Raw genomic sequence first — 16,333 nt, 5'->3', positions numbered from 1 at the left:
CCATGGGGACAGTGATGAGAACTGGAGCAGTGACAGCATATTAAGCACCAGGTGTCACTCCAGTGTTATCAGTGGAGTCTTATTTCCACCAGCGTCAGTGCTGTTAACCTGTTTTTACCATGGAGGCATCAGCAAACAGCAGAGCAATGATTCAAAACCTATCTAAGGACGTCCCTGTGGCCTGGCAGACACAGGGGGTCCTGGGATAGACTGAGTTTGAGTCCTGGCTCCACTATCTCCACACTGTGTGACCCGGGGCACATTCCCTAACCTCTCTGAGTCTCAGTTTCTCATCTGTGAAATGGGGATAATGGTAGCACCTCCCTCACAGGCTGCTGAGAGCATGCACTGAGGTGTGTGCTCACCCAGGACTTAGCAGGTGCTCTTAGTCATTCATTCTGCAACAATTAACACCGACTTGGCCTTGCCTGTGCCTCCAGGAATCTCAGGGATTATTTGTGGAAAGAATGAATAATGACCGTGAACCGAGGGGACAAATGAATAGGCCCACAGGACCCCTCTCACCCGCTGCCTAGGTGCAGAACTTGGCTCCCTTAACCTGCAGTCACCCAGAGTGGGGTGTCAGCAGCCTTGAATTTCCCCCGTGTATCTGAGGCCCAGAGAGGTGAGTGACTTGCTCAAGGTCCATGCCTCAGGATTCCAGAGCTGGGATTGAGTTTATTGTCCAGTCCAGACCAAGAGCTCTTCACTGCACTGTCCTCCCCCAGGGACTCCAGGTTGGTATCAGGGAGGAGGACCCAAACAGGGCCTTTTGGCATAATCTGGAATCATCCTTGCTGCCTGACTTCAGTCTAGAAGCTGGGATTGTGGTTCAGAGACAGGTGGGCCCTTGCTGAGTCCTGTCTCATGTGCAGGGGGATAAGACGGGACAGTGAGGGGCACGGGGCCATCCAGTGCACGGCCAGGTGCTGGCCGCCCCCTTCTCCTGGAGCTGTCAGAAGGAATAAGGCAAGAGCGCAGGCCATCCTGCCATGTCTGCAAAGTGCCCACTTGAAATGCTTCTGGAGCCAGAGTCCTGCTGGAGGGACCCTACCAGTCCCTGAGTACATCTCCAGAGAGGTAAGCGCCTTCTCCTGGGCTCTTCAGCTGGTTATGCTGCTGCCCATGGACAATGCACCTGTGTGGGAGGCCTGAGCCAGTGCCAGGGCCTGGGCCCGCAGTAGCTCCCGCTTTCTGCCTCTTGGATCTGACACGCTCGCTGGGGTCAGCAGGCCCGGTGCCCCCGCGGGCCCTGTGCCCCTGCAGGCCCCGCGCATTTGGGAACCACGGGTCTGCACCGCCCTGCCCTCAGTGCTGCTCAACACCCCAGCCCCGGGACTGCTCAGGGCCTCTTTGTCTCGGCCTCATCTGCTATGTCCTCCTCCTGGAAGGCCTCAGCCACCCCTCTGAAAACGCTCTCCTTCCCTGTCTGGGCAGCAGGGCCCGGGAAGCGTCTGGAATCCAACAGACATGGGTTGATCCCTGCTCTTGGGCTTATCAGATGTGCGGCTGTGGGAAAACGGCTTCCTTGGGAGCTTCTTTTCCCTCAGTTGTAAAACGGGACTGTTTTCAGGGTCACAGAAGATAAACTGAAATGCTTGGAGTATCTGAGAATTTAGTAAACAGGAAATACTGTTATCATGATTGAAGTATTAACATTACTGACCGTTAAGGCCCCGTTCAGAGGCAGTATCTGACCTGTGGAAGCTGCCTGACCGCTGCCCATTCGTGAGTGTCCTCACTAATGTCTATTTGACTCCGAAAACTCAAGTGTTGTCTGAGGCTCCACAGTTCTACGGATGCTATAAACCAAGGGGAGGGGCCAGACCACAGTGCAAGCTGGTGACCAAGAGCCACAGGCACAGCTCTTGGGTCCGTCTTGTGGGGGCTTCTGATCCAGATGGAGGTTACAAAAGGGTGAAGAGGGTAAAGGAGGAAGATCTGTGAAGACATTTCTTAGGAGACAGCTATGGTCCCTCCTCCAAATCTCTCACTGAGGACAGCAGGGCATGTCTGTCCCCCACCGTGCAGGCCCGGGGGTTGGGGGAGGGTGACCCTGGAGCAGGGACATGCATTGGACTGGATTCTGTCTCCTGTCTGAGAGATACTGGCTGCTGAACTGAGTCACCGGGGCAGAGCGGCTTCTGCGAGGGAAAAATGACTGCTCTCTGCTAGGGGTCAAAGCACATGTGTGTGTGTGTGTTTATTAAAAGTATTCTTTCCAGCTAGAAAAAAGACTGGAAGGAAATGCACCAAAATGGTAACAATGCCTATTATTGATTTTATCATCAGAGGTGACCTTTACCATTTACTTCGTGTTTTGTTCAGCAAACAACCCCATGAAATGGCTTGAAGATGAGTAAATACAGGTTGGACAGAGAACAAAGGAGTGGAGGGAAGCTCATTCCTTTCCCAGAGCTGGGCCACAGCCCCCACCAAGTCAGGATTCCGGGGGAACACTGCCAGGGGACAAGGTTAATAGCTGAAATAAAAGCTTGGTCACGCTAGTCCTGGAACCACCAGGAAAAGGAAAAGAGAAATCTGTATTGAAAACTTGCAGGTATAATTCCTCTTTTGTGGGACAGAAATAGATTAGAGTAAAGGCAAACAATCCTGACTACACCAGACTCCTAGCTCTGGGAGGGGTGGGGGAACAAAGAACAGATCTGTCCTGTCACAGTTAAAGTGACAGAAAGGACAGGCATTGGGTCGCAGGAGAGTCAATGTGGGCAGAGGGCTGAGCACTGAGATTTCCCACCAATGCAGGAGCACGCGATGAGGTGGCGGCCAGCTGGGCCCCTGGTAAGTAAGTGCTCTAGCAAAGGGAAACCCAGACAGCGCGATTGTGCTGTAATGGCAGTGAGCCCGGGCCCAGCTGGGAGGTCTGTGACGGAGGCCGATGTGTGGCACACAGGCAGAGGGTGTCAGATGGTAGAGCAGGAAGCTTGGTCCACACCCGTCTTGAAGGTGACAGTTGCCAACAGCCTGGAGGAGGTGCACTGCCTGATTGGGGAGGGGGATAGTTCAGAGAAGGTTTCATGGTGGCTTTTGGTCTGGGCTGATGAAAAGAGGCTGACGTGGTGGGTTAGGAGAAGAAGGCTTTCCAGTTGGAGGGGCAAAGAAAGGAGGTAGGTTTTGGAAACAGTGAGTCTGGGGTGGGGACTTGTCTGTATAAGCAGATAGGTTAAGGGACCCCAGGAGAGAGAGAACCAGAAAGGCTTCCTTGACATAAGAGGGGCCATTGTGGCAATAGCCATTTTGTGATCTAAGCCTGGCCACAGTGCTTGTGCTGGACCAGGTGCTTTGATTCTAAGGGAAGTGAGGGAATGGGAAGCCTCAGTTTGGGGGGACTCAGGGCTTCAGCCTCATCTCCCCACAAATGGACATTCTCAGAGACAGACTCTCAGGGCTTGGCCCCACCCGACCCTACCCCTGTCCTCTAAGCTCAGGATGGTGATGGAAGCCTCAGCAGCAGCCCAGGGCAGGACCAGGAAGATGCCTACGCCTGGAGCGTGAGACTTTCCTGTGTGTGGGGACTCATGCAGTTTTAGGGCTCTGTCCCCAGTATTTCTCCCGACTCCTTCATTCTCTTTAATAACTCAGGTCTGGTGGGACAGTCAGATGCAGTCAGCAGTCAGTGGGGCAGTCAGCTAACTGGACTACACATACACCCTCTGTGTGCGGACACAGTTCTGGGTGCTTTGGACATAGCAGGGAGCAAACAGACTGCCCCCTGCCCTCCTGGGACATTCTCCTGGGGAGACAGAGAGTGAACCAGAAACGGACAAAGAAATGGAAAAACACTGTCAGTGTTCAGTTGTCTTAGTCGCAAGGACAGAGAATGCTTACGGGATGCGGGAACGGTACCCACAGTGTCAGGAGAGTTTAAGCAGCTTTAGCCACCTGGGAACTGGTTGCCCTCCTTCAACACCTCGCACACACACACACACTCACACACCCCCTTGTGTAAATCTCTCCTCATTCGACTTTCACATTTCCCAAGTTTGGAACAGTTTAGGGGGCTAATGATGTATGAAAGGAGAGGCTGCCTGACGTATAGGACAGGGACAGCTCACTACCAGCCAGACTGAGCTTCCAGCCCGCACGTTCACTGCTATTCTCCTCATTGCACAGATGCGGAAATGCAGGTACACACAGGTGGGGAGACTGGCTCAAGGTCACACGGCGACCGGGACAAGATGCCAGGAGTTGAACTCTGGTCTATCTGACTCCGAAACTTGTGCTCCTAATCTTCCAGCCGTCATCCCCACAAGCCTGTTGTTTGAGTACCGCCTTCTTTGCGTGTCACATCTGCAGTTACATTTTGCCGTATCTGCCAACCCCTAAGTTTACTATTTACTCAACATGCATTTTGATGAGTGGAATCACATTTGAAACTTAAATACACTTGATTTTCTACTTCTAACAGGAAACTGTATAACACTCCCCAAAGTTAAAGAACAACCTTGTGACATACTTTTTCTAAAGTCACAGTGAAAACAAACAGAACACATTGTGGAGCTCTGGCTGGGGATGTCGCTGGCTCGAGGCGCCCAGGGAGAACAGGCGTTGGAGATGTACCTGAATTCCGCTGAGCCTTTCACCTACTCGAAGGACTGAGAAAGAGCATGAGGCGAATCACTGTCTCCCGGTGATGGTGTCAGGGGCAGCTCTGCTGCTGGAAAACACTGCGTCAAGCTACCTCTCATGCCTCAAGAAAGGATTGGATCTCAAAGTGTGTGTGAGCCGGGTCACAAATCTCTTACCGTGTGGGCAGCTGTGGCCAGTGGCACGAGTGGAGGCTCCAAAACACGAACTGAAGGAGTTCTCAAACCTCTTGGCACCTTTTCTGGACTCTAGAGCTCCCTGGATTATGAATGTCTTGCTCTGCTTATCTCGACTTCCTGGAGGCTGGGAGGGGAGCACAGGGACCCACTGGCACCTTCCTCGAAGTCACCCCCCGGGAGGTTTCCGTGCTCAGTCACCCAGTCCCCTAGGAGAGGAGAAAGGGGAGTTAGTGGGCGAACCAGGAGACCCAACTGGAGGTGGGGGCATCGCAGGAACTCTTTTCCTTGTTCCGCTTTGTGTTGGGAGGGGACGTTCAGGACACCCTCCGGCCCCCTCCCTCCTCTGCTTCTCTGCACTTTCAGTGTCCGCCGCTTTTGAGAGAGGCCATTCCAGGCTTTCACAGGGGGCCTCTCTTCTGAACTGTTTCCACTCATTTCTCACCTCCCCTTCACCTCCTGCGTCTTTCTAGAAATGGTGTCTCTGACTTCCCTCCTCTCCACCACCCGCTGCTGGCCTCACCTTAAGCCTCCTCATTTCTTACCTGGGGCAGTGGCAGCAGCCTCCTCACTGGCTTCCCTGAGTCTGGTCTGGTCCCCTCAAATTTCCCCTCTGCACTGTAGCCAGAGCCCTAATATTTTCTCAAGAAAGCTTTAAAATATAGAGCAGTTTGTTTTACAGATAACACTAAATTTTACCACTGAAATTCTGCCCATTCATTATATTTGTGTGATGCATTGCAAGCTAAGTTGCAGATGTCAGTAGGCTTCCCATTAAGTACTTAGCACCCATATCCTAACCTAGAGTTCAACACTTGCTTGCAGTTGGACTTTGGCTCAGAGGAGGCCAAGGTGCACCTGTCTCTGGTCGTCTGGCATCTGGGTTCATCCAATACCAGCTCCTCCATGATGCCCACATTCAACCCAACAAGATCAAAGTTGTGTGCCCATGAGAAAGTGGGTGCCACAACTGCTTTGGCCTCCCAAATTGGCTCCCTGGGTCTTCAGAAGCAGTGATGACAGTGATGACAGTCAGGATGGCCATCATTAAAAAGTCCATAAACAATAAATGCTGCAGAGGATGTGGAGAGAAGGGAACCCTCCTACACTGTTGGTGGGAATGTAGTTTGGTGCAGCCATTATGGAAAACAGTATGGAGATTCCTCAAAAACCTAAAAATAGACTTACCACATGATCCAGCAATCTCACTGCTCGGCATTAGAGAGAACTCTAATTTGAAAAGATGTAAGTACCCCAGCGTTCATAGTAGCACTATTTATAATAGCCAAAACATGGAAACAACTTAAATGTCCATCAACAGATGACTGGATAAAGAAGATGTGGTATATATATACATATATATATATGTATACACACACACACACACACACACACATATATATACATATACATATATATATATACACACATACATACATGCATATAAATATATATACACACAATGGAATACTACTCAGCCATAAAAAGAATAAAATAATACCAGTTGCTGCAACATGGATGGACCTGGAGTTAGTCCTTCTAAGTGAAGTAAGCCAGCAAGAGAAAGAAAAATATCATATGATATCACTTATATGTGGGTTCTAAAATAAAGATCCAAATGAACTTATTTATAAAACAGATACAGACTCACAGATATAGAAAACAAACTTAATGGTTACCAGGAGAGGAAAGAGGTGGGACAGGATAAATTGGGAGTTTGAGATGTGCAGATACTTACTATTATATATAAAATAGATTAAAAACAGGTTTCTTCTGTATAGCACAGGGAACTATATTCAATATCTAGTAGTAACATACAATGAAAAATATGAAAATGTATATATGTGTGTAGATATATGACTGAAACATTATGCTGTGCACCAGAAATTGACACATCGTACACTGACTATACTTCGATAAAAATGAAAAAAAAAAAAGGTTAGTGATGACATCGCCAAGACAACTTGTGGCTAGAAAGGTCTGCAGATTACAGTGGAACTGACCGTTCAGAACACACAGTCCCAGACTGAAAGGTACCTGATCATCACAGCCCTCAAGGAACTACACAGAGACAGAAAGGAGCAGAAATACATTAAGAGCAGAGGAAATGTCACTTTTGATAAGACTATCAACATTGCCCGACAGATGTGGCCCCTATCTTTAGCCAGAGAACTCTCTGGAACCATTAAAGTGATCCTGGGGACTGCCCAGTCTGTGGGCTGCAATGGAAAAACTTTCAATATATAATGAAAAGCACAGATCTTAAGTGCCCATTTGCTGAGATTTGACAGATACATACATCTGTGTAACCCAAACCCCTTTCAAGATACAGAATTTCACCATCATCCCAAAAAGTTCTCTTATGCCCCTTTCCAGCCAGTTTTCTCCCAGACCTCTGTGGGGGGTGGGTTCTGATTTTCTCCCGCCGTAGGTTGGTTCATGGTTCATCTGTTCACGGTCTCCATGTAAATGAAACATGCAGTGTGTACTCTGCTGCTTCTGGCTTCTTTCACTCAGCCTGCAGTGATCTTATTTACATAATAATTTATGTGCTTATTGTCTGCTCCCCTCCCCCTGCCACTGGACGGGGAGTTCATGAGAACTGCAACTCAGTTGTGTCCCTTGTGCCTCCCCAGCACATCGCCACACCGCATGGCACACAGTAGGGGCCAAGTAAGTACTGGCTGAAAGAGGAGCAAAGGATGCCAGTGCCTGCACTCTTTTAATAAAGTTTAAGAAAAATCAGGCATAAAAATGATACATAGATACCCTTAGATAATTGTGCATTTCATTCTGTATGAATTTTACCTTAACATTAAAAAACATAAACATGAACTTTAGTTAATGAAATGTAACCTGAGGTGTTTCAAGATAAAGTGAACTGCTACTTGCAATTTACTTTGAAATGTAATGTACTTTGAAAGCTTGGGTGAATGGAAGGATGGAGAGCAGCAGGTATGACAGGGCAAGCATAGCAAACTGTTCGTTATGGAATTGAGGTGTTCTTTGTGTGTGCTTACTATGTAATTATTTCAAATTTCCTGTATGAATATTTTTATAGTAAAATGTTGGGGGAAAATCATACACTTGTAGGATAAAAATTCCTACCAGTACAGAAGGATATTGAGTGAATCACAGGCATACATGTTCCTCATCCCAACCCACTGTATTCCCTGGAGTTTTTAAAAAATTGAAGTCTAGTTGATTTACAATGTTGTGTTAGTTTCTGTTGTACAGCATAGTGATTCAGTTACATATATATATATATATATATATATATATATATATGTATATATATATATATATATATATATATATATATATATACATATATATATTCTCCTTCATTATAGGTTATTGCAAGACATTGAATGTAGTCCCCTGTGCTCTACAATGGGACCTTGTTGTTTTTCTATTTTATATATAGTAATTTGTATCTGCTAACTCCAAACTCCTAATTTATCACTCCCCACCCCTTTCCCCTTTGGTAACCATAAGTTTGTTTTCTATGCCTGTGAGTCTGTTTCTGTTTTGTAAGTACTCTCTGGAGTTTTAAGCACTGTAGACACTTCTGTTGACTGAAATAAAATGCACAACCTAAAAGTTGAGAGTGATATTTTATTCAGCAGATGTTCTGAGGACTCGAGCCTGGGACACAGCGTTTCAGATCACTCTAAGAGGCTGTTCCAAAGCGGCAAGGTAGAAGCCAGGATATATGAGTTTTTGCAACAAAGTCCAGGTAGTCAGAACATCAAAAGATTACTGTTATATAAAACCAGACATCTCAAGTTAAGGAATTTAGTGCTTTTCTATGTATGGGAAGGTGTAAAGTTCTGCGCTCATCGAAATCATTCCTTTGATATGCACCTAGCTATGGAAGGCCAGTATCCTTTTCCTTCCCATCCTGAGTTCCCTCAGGGGCAACATTGGGGGTGACAGCAGAGGTGGGCTGCCTGCTTGTCTGCATTCTGAGTTCCCTCCGCTCACTGCTGGAGGTGACGGTAGCAGCTGATGACTTGATGGCCACAGTATTCTTTGTTTACTGACATAGCTGGCAATATTTTTTATTCACAGCGCTCCCCCTTGGTCCTAAATTTGACCAATATTTTGGGGGACATTTCATGACCAATTTTGTCCCATGGCACTAGGAAAGCTTATTCTTAGATGAGGCGAAGATTCTGTTGATACACCACTCAGGGTGCTAATTTCTGGATCAGGCCCTTTTGATGATTTAAAGTTCTCTGGATAGCCTGTCTTACTAGTCTGTTACTATCGAGAAATATTTTCCCTTGTTGCTTCTTCCCATACTTAGAATCACACTATTAAAATTATTCTATGTAGAGTTATAAATGTGATCTATTCCCTCAAGGTGTCTAGTCATCAATTTTGTTGAAAGCCTAGTTACATACTGGGTAATGTAAGAGACAACAATCTTATAAAATAGGCAGAATATAAGCAATACAGCTAGTAACATTAATAAAGTCATACAAGGCGTAACAATCTGGAAACAAAGAACACATGAAGACAATGATTAGTATAAAATCTGGTTGCAATAATCCACAGGAGAACCAGCAGCAGAAGTCAAATTCTGAAAGGATCAGGCAGATAGAAAAAGACAAATGTTTCATCCTTGTTTATAAAGGCATACATTATCGGCTTGTGGTAGGACATAGCATAAGAGGAAAGGTTTTCTGGAAAATAAAGTTAAAAGGCCAGGATATTTCTCAAAAAGTCATAAAGTTATCAATTATATTTATCAGTTCATTCAGTCCCATGTAATTAATTCCTGTTATTTGGATGAAGTCATCAGATTTTCCATTAGAGTTTTATAATTTAAACCAGTCCAGTAGTATGATCTAAAGGTTATCAGATACATGTTGTTTAAAAGTCCCTTTTTATGAATCTTCCTGAAGCTCTTCATTTTATAATGTCAACTGAAGTAAAATCACACAACATGAGAGTTGTGAGTTAAGTTTTATTTGGGGCAGAATGAGGATTGTGGCCCAGCAGACAGCATCCCAGAGTAAAACAATGGTTGTTTATAAATGACAAGACTTAACGCGGCATGGTTAAAGATTTGATTACAACGCAACTGACAAGCAACTTGGAGGGCAGCCACCTGCCAGCTAAGGAGAGAGGCCTCAGAGGAAACCAACCCTGCCGACACCTTGATCTTGGGCTTCCGGCTTCCAGACCTGTGAGAAAATAAATTTGCTGTTTAAGCCATCCAGTCGGTAGTATTTTGTTATGGCAGCTCTAGCAAACTGGTCCTGTCATCATTCATGGGAAATTTACAAAAGTGATGCTGCAGTTGATCATGAGAACTTAACTGATATTCATATCCATTCTCAGTGGTCCTGATCCTCAGCCCTTCTGCTGGGCCAAGCAGCTGGTTGGTCACCTGAATGGATGGTACCATATCAAGCGCTCAGTGTTGGGCCCTGTTGGTGGCAGGTCATATATACCTTCAGTGGCAGTTACTTGATCAGACTTGGCATCCCCAGTCTCTAAATCTTATTTCTTCCAGGTCCCTGACTAAACTATTTAGCCATTTGCCTCAGCCACGAGACTATAAGTATTTGGCCATTTCTCTCTTTTATCAAACTCAGTGACCAAGTGTTCAGCCTGAAGCCTCGCCCGCTGGGAGGATTTCCCCTGCATCCTTGTCTTTCAGGGTCACTCCTAAGCAGGGGTATTGAAACGGCATCCACTTTCAGCTTACACAGGTACAGATACAGAGCCGACCCCTTCATGGACCAGGCTAAGTTTTTTTCCTCCTCCATAAGCTGGTCGCTTGGCCATAGGTGTGAACCAAGGAGGAAGTGTAGGGGCAACACTAGTAGGTGACATGGGAGATGGGTGTCTGGGCCACCTATTCGTGTAGCTTACTTATGCCCCCTGGACCTTGAGCCCAAGCTAGATGTGCTACTTCTACCTGATGATGGAGAGCTGTTTGTCCTGCCTGACCTTATGACTTGGTGCATAACAGTATCTAGTGCATGATGGGAAGTTCTGGCCTCATGGTCACTTGATGGCTTATGATCAGGTGGCCCTTCTCTACCAGGGGCCAGTAGCAGGTCAGGAGCTGGGTTTTTTTTTTTTCTAACAACGCCCAGTTCTCTGCTGAAGATGGCATGGCCTTGCTCCAGAACTCCAGTGGTCTTCTCTATGACTCTCTCACTGGGGTTTGTCAAACACTCCACGTGGCATCTTTATCACAGATACTTCTAGTACCAGATCACATGGCTTAAGCGACAGTCCTGCTTGAACTGCAGCCTGGAGCTGCTGCAGAGGCCTTGATTGCTCTGGGCTCCACTCAAAACCAGCACAGAGTGGATGCTCAGTAAATGGTCCCCACTGTGAGGGAATGGGATACAGGGCAGGAGTTAGAAATGCAAATGCCGGTAGGGTAAGGTTGCCAGAAAAAAATACAGGAAGCCCAGTTAAATTTGGATTTCAGATAAAAGATGAATAATTTATAGTTTAAGTATGTCTCATGCAATATTTGGGACATACTTACACACACACAAAATTTATTGTTTATCTGAAATTCAAACTCAGCTATGTGTCCTGTATTTATATTGGTAGATCAGGCAACTCTTCTTTTGGGGCCGAGCATTTAACAGCGTAAGACAATCTGGTATAACGAATTGGGGGAAAAGGTGGATGCATTTAAAATCAGTAGCCAATTGGTGAATAATCAGCACTGAAAGTAATTTAAAATAAGAATGGAAAACAATGTGCCAGAATTGGCTTGAGGATTATGAGTTTGCAAACTCTGGCAGAGTTTGGGCTCCAGAGTTTGACGTCTGGGATTTGAATCCTGGAGCCACTGCTTGCAAGTAGTATGACCTTGAGCCTTAGAGCCACCCTGTCTGTGAGGATTAAATAAGATCCTGCATTTAAAGGGTTTAGCAAGGTGCTGGGCCCCCTATTAATACTAAATAAATGTTCATCTTCAAGATACCTGCTGGGCTGCCATGCAACAGCTCCCTCTAGTGGTCACAGGGCATATGTGTGAGCGCTGGTGCAAGGCTAGGGTGCGGAGGTCTTTATGGCTTCAGAGTGTCCAGTAGCTAGGCTAGCTAGGTATTGGAGAACAGGTCCCCATCGGGGGAGGACTGGTCCCCAGGCTCCCCAGATTCAGGTCATTCACATATCACCTCTGTGATTTCTGCCACATTACCTTTATCTACTTAATATTCTCCTTTGGATTGTCTCTATTTTTAATTAAATCTATTGTAATAGGAAACATCTCAATTTTCATTTAAAACCCCCAGAATCAACTTTCAGAAATAGAAGGTAACCATAAAGTAGTTACAAATTAAACAGGAAAAATGTCAGGTTTTCCTGGATAATGTGGGGAGAAGAACTGGGGGATCTTTCTCTCTCTCAAGAGAGATCATAGCAGATTCACTCAAATTATCGACGACAGGCTAGCTCCCAATTGAGACTGTTCTAGCTGCAGTCAGAGAAGGGGAGAAGAATTAAAAAGAGAACAAAAACCTCTCCCCTTTGTGATTCCAAGTTATTTCGTGCTCTGTCTAAAGTCACTCACACTCCAGGGGAAGGACCATCACCACCAGCAGAGACACAGAGGGCAGAGATGTTGGAACTGTGCCCTTCAGCTCCACTTCAATTAGAATGTTTCTGCTTTTATCTGGTTTCGATGTAATGGGAAGGGAAAATTGCTATTAAATGATCAAGACAACAATAATACAAAACCCAAACATTGGCCTGCAGCCACTTCTAGGGAGGCTGAAGATTTTATCTGAGGAGAAAAGGCTCATTTGCTTAGGAAAACATGCTCCTGAGCCTTTGGCAGGGATAAGATCTGGAATGGAGAGGGGAATAGTGGTTTTAAAATATGTCCACAAATTCTTTGTTGCTCTCTTCAAAAGGGAGACTAATTCTTCTCCACTTGGGTGTGGAGTGCATTTAGTGACTCCCTTCTACAAAAGAGAATATGGCAGAAAGTGATGGTGTGTTACTTTTAAGACGAGGGCATAAAAGGTTCTGCAGCAGCCCCTTTTCTCTTGGATCATTTGCATTGGGGGAGGCCAGCTGCCATGTTGAGGACACTCAAGCAGCCCTGTGGAGAGATCCGAGTGGCCAGGAACTGAGGCCTCCAGCCAACAGCCATGTGTGCAAATCATCTTGGAAGTAGATCCTCCAGCCCTGGTCAAGCTTTTGGAAGATGCAATCCTGAAATCATTTTAACTACAACCTTATGGGAGACCCTCATGGGAGAGCCAGAACCACCCAGCTAAGCTGTTTCTATATTCTTGACCCACAGAAACTGTGATATAATAAATGTTTATGGTTTTAAGCCACAAACTTTTGGGATAATTTGTTACACAGCAATAGATAACTAATACAAGGGGGAAACTAAGGAAGCCAAGTATTTAGCTACAGCATAAATAAAATAGTGCCCTTCCTGGGGAAAGAGTTTTATCTGAAACAAGGACTCAAGTGCGAAAGTCTCCCATTTCACAGCTTAGAAGACTGAGTCACAAAGAAGAGGAGTGAATTGTGCCCGGGTTCTCAAATGGGTCCATCAGAGGAGCAGGAACCCTCCCCAGCACCCCGCATCTTTGACCTTGGAGCCTTGGAGATGGGGAGACACAGATGCAGCTTCCAGTTTGTCTTTACTTTTCTCCCCACTCACATCCATCCTCCCTTCCTGTCTGCCTGCCCTGCTGATTTCCGGCTCCACCATCAGATGCAAAGACAACAGCCTAATAGAGCCCATTCAACCTGCTCCCACAGTCATGTGAGCTGTAGGGATAAGGGCTCCCCACAATAAACTCCTTATTACACACATCACTCCTGGTAGTTCTGTGCTGATTGCTGCCTGACTGACCTTGTTGCTGATTCCCTCTTGTAGATCAGATCTAGATCCTGGTTGATCTGCACTGGAACCAATGATTCCTTCTAGAAAGATTTTGAAGCTAACTCAGGGCAGCAATGTTTCCTGAGCACCTACTATGTGTCAGGTCTTGCACACATTATTTTGTGTTCACAATAATGCTACATACCATACTATAACACCTCCCTCTACCTTTTTTCCCCAATGATGAAATGAGGCTCAAATAATTTGCTTGAGATGCTATTCCAGGAAAAAGCTGGCATGAATGTTAATAATGGCTTATTTCTTGAGCTTTTACTTGCGTTTTACATGTATTAGCTGATTTAATCCCCACAAGTACCCCTCTGAGATAGGTTCTGTAATTATCCCCTCTTTTTGGATGAGAAGACTGGGAAGGAGGCTTGTGGAAGGAGAATGGCTGGCTGTGGAATGTGAAGGAAGCGATGCCTGCTGCTTTTTGGCCCAGCCCTTAACGATGTCCTGCCCACTGGCCCTCACTGCCCTGTCTTGGGGACTGAGGGGGTTGCACATTCCAGATGGGATGGCTCCAAGATGGCGCATGGGGTGAATGTGCGAGTGAAGAATCAAACTTTATTGAGTCGCTCTGCTGAGGTTTCAGGGCTCCTTTGTTCCTGAAGCACAGCCTTGCTCTGTTCTAACTAATACCATAAAAATTTAGAATTCAATTCTTAAGAAGTGAGCAAATTCTGAGATGTTACTGTTGAGGGTAATTAGTGAAAGAAGGAAATGAAGAGTTGGGCATAGAAGGCATGAAAACAGGTGGCAGAGAAACTGCTGACGTTTTATGATGAAGACTTGGGAGAGAAGAAGGAAGCTGAGAGACAGTAGACCCAGGCCCTTGTGAGTAAGGGGATGGGGTTGGTGGGGGAGATAAAACAAGTCAAGTTGTTGAAGTTTGATATTGATGATCAAACAGAGATGTGATGCATGTTGTCAGGGCAGGAAGTCAAGCACACTCCCTCCTGCTTTCCACTGACTGACATTCAAGGCTGACACTGTGTTTCTGCGTGGCTGGTCACTGTGGCTGAGCTGCCTTCCTCCTTTCCTCCTGGGACCGCCTCTGCCAGGCAGGACCCTGTGCTGGATGGGGCCAGTGCCGCCCCCTTGTGTTCCAGAGCGTTCATGGTTATGGTGAGACATGAAGTCTCCTCTCCCCCTGGTTCCTCAACTCCAGCTCATTGATACTTGCCATGTGTGTCCCATGGAGTCTTTAGTGGCCTCTGTAGAATAAGAGAGGAAATGCCATTGGGCAAGGGAGGCGCACAGAGCTCAGGATGAATGGCAAAGACTGTGAGTGAATTTATCCAGAGATAAGATAGAGCCTACCAGAGCCAGACAGCCTGGGTTTGAATCCTGGCACCACAACTTAGCAGCTGCGTGTCCTTGGCCAAGTGACTCCATCTTTCTGTGTCTCAGGCTTTGCATCTGTGAAACGGGGCAATAACAATACAAACTTCAAGGGTTATTGGGAGGATTAATCAAATTAATCTGTAAGGGATGCTTCCAGCAGAGCCTGGCACCGAGTCAAGGCTCACTGAGTCTGCTCTTGTTATTCACCCTGCCTCTCCTTGCAATGCCTATGGGGGCTGTGGGCTGGTGTTGGGGGACAGAGTCGGGGTGGGGATGGGGATGTTGATGGGGAATGAGAGAGAGCTCCTCTGATCTCCCTCCTGTGGGTCTGGCTGCCTGGGCCCTGCCCCTGCCCCTGCCCCTGCCCCAGCCCCACCTCGCCCAGCTGGGTGACTTTAGGGATTTTACTCAACCTCTCTATGTCTCTGCAAAGGGAGGCCAATAATAACGGTACCTACCTCAAAGGGCTGCGTGGAGGATTAAATAATCAATTACAGGTACAGCCACAATCACTATGAACCAGAACTTTCCCCTAAGCCTTCTTGAATTTCTTACCCACAGAAACCATGGAACACCATGAGATGAGTATTGTTTAAGCCACTCAATTTTGGGGTGATATGTTACGCAGCAGCAGTAACTAAAACATGAACATGAGAGGACCCCTTCTGACTGTTTTGTGACAGAGAGCAGGGGCAAGACTGAATGTGTGTCAATGTTCGTCCCAAGTGAAAGCAAGGGATGAAAGCCTGAAGCAGAAGCTGTTCCCAACTGGTAGGAACATTTGAAAGGTAATTTTGTGTCATTTTTTTAGATTCCACCTATAAATGATGCTGTGGTATTTGTCTTTCTCTTTCTGGCTTACTTAACAGTATGATAATCTCTAGGTCCATCCATGCGAACTTATTTACAAAACAGAAACAGCCTCACAGACATAGAAAACACACTTATGGTTACCAGGGGGAAGTGGGGGGAGGGATAAATTGGAAGTTTGGGATTTGCAGATACTAACTACTATACGTGAAATAGATAAACAACAAGGTTCTACTGTGTAGCACAGGGAACCATATTCAATATCTTGTAGTAACCTATAATGAAAAAGAATATAAAAAAGAATATATATATGTATAACTGAATCACTGTGCTGTACACCAGAAATTAATACAACATTGTAAATCGACTATACTTCAACTAAAAAATGGCAATTATGACAAATTGCTGAAGACTGAATGTGGACTAACTTGAGAGTTAAAGACTTTTGGGCACCCAGTCTTTTTTTTTTTTAACATTTTTTATTGATTTATAATCATTT

This window comes from Camelus ferus, chromosome 19 (genome assembly GCF_009834535.1).
Source record: "Camelus ferus isolate YT-003-E chromosome 19, BCGSAC_Cfer_1.0, whole genome shotgun sequence".
Lineage (NCBI taxonomy): Eukaryota > Metazoa > Chordata > Mammalia > Artiodactyla > Camelidae > Camelus > Camelus ferus.
This window is presented reverse-complemented; position numbering follows the sequence as displayed.